Source organism: Dermacentor albipictus, chromosome 9 (genome assembly GCF_038994185.2).
Source record: "Dermacentor albipictus isolate Rhodes 1998 colony chromosome 9, USDA_Dalb.pri_finalv2, whole genome shotgun sequence".
NCBI classification, from domain to species: Eukaryota; Metazoa; Arthropoda; class Arachnida; order Ixodida; family Ixodidae; genus Dermacentor; species Dermacentor albipictus.
Window position 1 is genome coordinate 1393846 of NC_091829.1, and position 6615 is coordinate 1400460.

The 6615-nt window shown below is 53.2% G+C and overlaps 1 protein-coding gene across 2 annotated transcripts in view; it reads right to left on the reverse strand.

The window, feature by feature from the left end:
• LOC135909202 (latrophilin Cirl-like) overlaps window positions 1-6286 on the reverse strand; it is a 471476-nt gene extending 465190 nt beyond the window's left edge. Inside the window, exon 1 of one of the 2 annotated variants that reach the window (XM_065441053.2) lies at window positions 5732-6286. The gene's annotated coding sequence lies outside the window, so the exon portion shown is untranslated. The remainder of the gene's footprint in view (window positions 1-5731) is intronic. The other variant, XM_065441055.2, reaches the window with a different exon arrangement.
• Between the last annotated feature and the right edge of the window lie 329 nt (window positions 6287-6615).

The following is a 6615-nucleotide window of genomic DNA, read 5'->3' on the forward strand; positions in this document are numbered from 1 at the left end:
CGCTCGCTGCGTGCCCGGGGCGCTACAAGCAGCGCGCGATCGCAGGGGCAACAAGCAGGCGACGCCGCAACAGGTGGCGGGACCATTCCTCGCTCGCATCCGGTCCGACTGCCGGGCAATTTCGGACGCCTCGGTGGAGACAGCTCGGCGGCGTGCCACCGTGCTTCTTGCCTCATCTCCGATGCGCTCGGCTCTAATGTGTGGGTCCTGCGGGAATCGCGTGAAAGCGCTCACTCTGCCGTATTCTTTTTTTTTTAACCATGCGTGTTCATTTGTGCAATTCGCGTTTGCGAAAGAGAATGAGAGAGAAATATCGGGCTCCAGAAAAGCTTCTATGCGTTGTTAGGTTCCTTGAAACAATCAGCCTACACTGGTTCTTGTTATAAAGGCATCGTTCAACTTTCTGCGATATATCAGCGTGAAATAGCATTTTCGACAGGAAAGTGACGAGCGCAAAATTATCGAGAAAGGAAACGCAAGCGAGACAAATGACGTATTATTGTTGTTGGACAAGCTCCAAAGGGAGCAAGCACTTTAACAGTGTTGGATCAAGACGAGAAGGAACGCCACAAGCGCTGGACTCGCATGTCGAGAATCAGACGAGCAGGATTACAATACCCGAGCAGTGAAAAGAAAAGCGTCAGCTCGTGGAACGCTCGACGCCTTCACAAGTGCCAGCGCGCGACCGGAGGAGGGCACCACCCTTCGCAATTCCGCAAAAATACGGGCTTCGGCATCCGGCGTAAGCGAAACGAGCCAGGCAGCCGCGTCAAAAGAGTCGGACGACGGCCCCCAAAGCCGCCCGAAACTCACGCGTCCGTATTGTTTTGCGCCTAGAACGCAGACGGTGTTCGGGCTGCATCTGCACGCGAAAGCATTGCAACGCCGGCGTGGAAGCAATTAGTGAGAGCTTTTGCGTTCCTTTTCTTTTCCCTCCGTTCGCACAGCTGTAGTGAGCGCACGGAAGTTCCCGGTAAAGAAGATCCGCACAAGAAGCTCACGGGAACAAATGCGTCGGGTGTTCCCAAACACACAATTTTTTTTTTTTTTTTCAGTACGATCTATGTCTCGAAGCGAATGCTTATATAAGTTGCACATTTGCGCCAATTATTCGGACTTTAATAAACTAAAGGTGCCTTTACGACGTACCGCCTTTGAAAAATATTGGTTCTGGTTTCGCCTTGCGTGCGCGTCTTGCGAGGAAGTCGAGCACTGGTCGCAGCAGCAGCAGCAGCAGCAGGGACGCGTCCCCCCCCCCCCCCCCCCGCCAGAAGGTGGAGAACCGGTTTGCACAACGCCTCCTACCGTGCACGGCCCGGCGGCGGCAACGCCCCGCTTGGCCCCGCGAGGTCCATGGCGGCCATTCGGCGAGGTGGATTTCGCCTCGGCCACCTGACGTGCCCATTTCGTAGATGCGGGCCGACTCGGGCCGTGTTTACGCGAAATTTGGCGCAAAAAAAGCTGCAACGAGCATGGGCGACATCATGCCGGAGGTTCAATTCGCGGACTCCGCGCACTACTCGCTCGCTTTTCGACGAGGCTGCGCACAGAGCCCGCTGCGGCGTCTGAACGAGTCTCGGCGAACTTGTTTCAGCCGGGTGCGAACGGTTCATGACGAGCCCACCGTGCACGCACGCCCGCCTGGCGAACGTGATCCGACGCACCGCGTGGGGAATCCGCCAGAGCATGCGAGCCATCTGAATAAGATGCTCGCGTCCAGTAAACGAAATTTCATAAGTGCAAGCCTGTACTGCAAACGGTGGGGGCACTGCAAGATCGTTGAGAAAGGTTATCGAAGCTTGGGTCATTTATGCAGTGCGTGCGCGATACCACCTTTAACCTCGAGCGCCTTCAGGCACGCTTCAAGTCCGAGCCCATTATTTCGGCGAGTCAGAATGACTCGGTGATTTCGCGAATATTCTGCGAGCCCAAGTGAGTTTGGGTACTAAGCCTTCCCGAGCACTATCTTCGTGAGCGTGGGGCTGAGTAAGTTCGGCGGAGTCCGAGTGGGCTAGGCTGAATGTCACCTTGAAATCGGGGCAAGGCTCTCTATAACTTGCCGACCTATGCCAGTTTTCGTTTCGCGATAACCTCCCGGGAGACGTGCTAGCACTGAGCGCCGGCGAACACACTTGACCTCAGCGCTGCAGCCCCGTCGGCCTCGTTGGACGACTGGTGCGTGCGAAGACCGTGGTCGTCTGTTTCCGACAACTGCTTCGAGCGTGCTCGGCGGCGTGAAACGGAGGCCACCGAAGAATCGCTGCAACGTTCGCATCGGCGCGTGTGGTGTCGCCCTCCACGAGGTGCTTCATCGCCGATTTCGAGACGACCGCCCCCCACTGCGAGCGACGGGGCGGTCGACTCGCAACAGGCTCGGTCACGATAAACGCACTGTTTATCGCGCACAATGAGCTCCGCGGACGAGGAGAGGAGGCGCTGTGTGAAAACCACACGACGCCGTTGCGTTCGGCCCTCGTGGCAAAGCGCGGACGCTGGTAACAGCAACACACCAGAGGAACGTGTTCGTAACGCTCTCGAGCGGCCTCGCACGGTTAGAGCGTGCTTGGACAAACACCGATGTGCGACAACGGGCGTCCGATTCGAGCCCACGCTAGCCAAACTGCAGGCAGCACTACGCATTCCGCGCAGGTGGAAAGATAGCTTTCTTCTTTATTTTCCCGCGCGGATGGTGGACGGTTTAAAAAATGTTAAAGGCGCAACGTTAACTATATCGCGAGCACGCACACAGGGTATAGAGCAGGCAAAGCGCGTCCTTTCTGTCAACGCGCATGGACAGTGCGTTGACAGATTGACCGCTTAGTGGAGAATAAGTTTCCGCGTGCATAGATTCATTCATTTCCAACAAAATTACATTGTTTGCGTTCTTGACCTGCACGGAATATGACCCAACAACGTGTACGAAGTTGCCACACACACTGCGCTAGCGAGGTCTTGCACTGTACGCTTTAAAGAAAACAAAGCCGTCACTGAGCGAGATAAATGTTCTAACTGGCCGACACGATTAGCAACAAGTGGCACGTGAAAATAAACGCGGAGATTCGCACCGTCGCAACCTGTAACGAGCATGGTTCACGTCACGGAGATGAGACCAGGTTCGCGGTTGCACACAAAGGCTGCGAGGTTTTCTGAAAGACGTTAATCTCTCGCGGCCACGAGCTGCGTGCCAAATCGACGCCGCCAATGTCGCGTAAATACCCGACATTCGCGTATTTGTATTACGTGCACAAGTGACATCACTTGGCATGGCAATACAACGGCACGACAACAGGCATCAACCAATCTCACTCGCGTGCTGATTCGGGCGAGGTGTGCACAGGTCTGGCCCTCCCTGGATGCCCGACCAGTTAACACCACGTCACTGGCGCACGCGGTAACGAGAAAGCTCGTTAACCGCGTCGATCCGCTTCGAGTGAAAACCGGTGCAATATGCAGGCGCTTACTTTGGACAAACGTATTGGTAAGCAGTAAGCGCAGTGCGCTATTTCTTTAGGTTAAAACAGACAAGCCAGGTATGCCGTTTAGAACCACAGTCGGTGAAAAAGGAACACGACGAGAACAAATGAGTGAGTTGTTAAAAAAACAGTAGAGCTCAGAAATTAATGCCTCTTTTGTCACTTGGAATAGCTTCGACGTGGTAGAATGCCTACAGGAATGAGTTGTCACTGGTTATGATTTTCCAGAAGAGGTGATGCTGTTCAGCGAGAGTTGAGTCGTTCAGGGACAGACGTGGCGCGGTGGATATGAATTCTGCCAAAATGTCAACGGGCGTTCGAGCTGTTGTCAAAAAGGTAACTTTCGCCACGTTTGACGACAAAGTGTGTTTGCAAAGCAGAGGTACTGGCATAAGCTCGTGTGTAGCACCCATACACTGTAACGTTTTTGTCGCTCTCATGGCCAAGCGATCACTTACAGTTTGGACAAGGACACAGTTGTGGCCGCTTTCACTGATTCCTCGGGTGCTTACGTAAACACGCTATACGACGATGCACCAGAGCGTGGTCACTGGCAGTTTTGAAGTTTTTAGCGGACACAGGGCGAGGGTATATCCTTTACCCACTGGTTTTACACATAGATTAATTTAACGGCTTACCGTGGGTGGTCCCTCCTTGCCATTTCACCGAGCGCAGTCAAACTGTATAAGAGCGACTGCAAGCGTGTGCCTCGAATTCGCGTTGAAGGAACTAACAAACTGCCCGGCAAGCCTTAAAAAAAAAATCATATTTCGATGCTTTTTTTTGCTGGCTATCGTTGCTCTGTTATTGTTGCTGTCATGCACGGCGCCACTGCACGAAATAAAAGAAAGCGGCAGCAGTCGATGACTGCGCGCGTAAAGACTCGGGATATCAGCTGCTTGCAGGCTAGAATCTAGGTGGCTGTGAAAAATAGGGTAGTGTTTACGTCTAATGAGCCGTCGGCATGGTCTACATTAAATATCCTGCAAGATGTTCTACGTAGGTCGAACAGGAGGGCCCTTATATTTGCTGGCTCAACGGTGGTTTCCAGCGACATAAATTTTGAACAAACATCGTATCGCGTGAGCGACTGAAGGCATAGAATAAATAAATGCACAGACAGTAGCGGCTGCCAAACTGCACTCAAGAGAGACGAGCTGTCTGAACCTGAAACTGTAATCTTTTGATTAAGATCTGTTGTCGTTCGGTGGTATTGCAACCAACGTCGTTTCTGCACATGCGAACATGCATGTGGTATACGTATATGTCGGAAAGAAACTTGTCGGTAGCGCTTGTCCTGTTTGGTGCGCATATATGGGTGAGAAAATGGCATCTGCTGTGCACCAATATACTGCCACGCAGACACGAAGATCTTGAGCCGCCATGGACATAGCAATGTGTCGCCGCGTTGTTGGTATAGCTCGCTGTGTTCACTAACCCATGCGGGCCTCAGAAGGTCAGCTTTTTAACTCTGTACTACACTCGTGGCGAGTGCTTGTTTTAATGTCATCCTAAGCGATTCTCAGTGCATGCGCGATGTGTAACGTGTTTTTGAGACTATATGTGCGTACACACGCACTATAGGCCTTTAGGCGAAGATTGAGAGTCGATGCTGAAATTTATTTATTCACGCCATTTTACTTGCTTTACCATTTCAGCTGTAGCCCTGACGCAAACAGGAAAGAAACTCCGGTTTGGCGCCGCCGTCAGAAATTCGACGAGTGCAGCTCGGATGCTTGTAACGGCAGGCGATTATCGCGCCAACTCACTCGCGAGCAAACCGTGGATGCAACGCCCGCATTGGAGCCGTGCAGGCGTTTCCAACTATAGCAGCAGGTTTTCGATACTGCACGAGAAAGTTGGGGGGGGAGTTCTATTTTTGTTAATTTGAGTAATGTTAATAATAATAATAATATTTGGGGTTTTACGTGCCAAAACCACTTTCTGATTATGAGGCACGCCGTAGTGGAGGACTCCGGAAATTTTGACCACCTGGGGCTCTTTAACGTGCACCTAAATCTAAGCACACGGGTGTTTTCGCATTTCGCCCCCATCGAAATGCGGCCGCCGTGGCCGGGATTCGATCCCGCGACCTCGTGCTCAGCAGCCCAACACCATAGCCACTGAGCAACCACGGCGGGTTGAGTAATGTTGGTTAGCTTCCTGTAAGCTAGCAGAACATTGAGACCCATAACGGCAGTGGTATTCTCGCGAGAAAATAACGGGACGGGAACATCACACAATGGAGCTTTTCTCACCTTGTATGCAAGGGACATCTACGGATCACGCAGCCGTTGTTTATCCTTGATTCACCGAATTCACAGACACAGGCGACTTCGCCCGCCGTTCAAATCCTGGTCATTTCTGCGTCCCGCAAGGTCTGCCGAGCTCTCAGATGTTCGCATTCATATTGAACGAAGAAGCGCGCCCGGCTTCTGGGAGCGGAGCAGGCGCCTGTAGATAGATGGTGGCTACCTGTTGTGCACGTTCCGCGCCCACTGGCGAATTGACGGGCCTAGGCAACAACACGCACTCCCTGTCGCGAAAGACAGCGCGTGACCGGTCGCACATTCACTGTCACACACTTTTATGCTCGACTAAGACGGTTGTCGATCACTCTCCCTCCGGTGCTTCGAAACGACGGAGAGTTCCTTGCGCTGGCAAGTGGAAACAGCGATGCGCCGCCGATGCAAGTCCAAGCAGAGCTGCAAGACAGACTTGAAACTCGCGCATACACAGCCGCAAACGAACACACCCGACAGGCGAGGCCAACGGGCAGTCTGTTCCCGCAACGATGCCCCAGCGAGAAGCGTCCACGAGAGGCGCCGTTGTCGCCTGCCGCCTTCCTTCTCACTCGCGCGGGAACCACTCTCAGCCAATGATACAGCGCAATCTTCAAAGACCCGCCGTTTCGGGCTATCTGATTGGAGGAGAGCTGTTCTCTTCCCGCCTGAAGTGTACGGCATGGCGGGAGAGCAACAGAAGGCGAGCGCTTTCCCAAAAGCAGCAGCAGACGAAGCTCTGCTTGCAGGAGTCGTCGCTTACCCGGCTCCTGTCTGTTCGCAGGCAGAAGGTGGGGTGTCGCCTCGCTGGAGTACCTGGTTTTTCTTTATTGTGCTTTTCTCGGCGCAGCGGCTCGCTC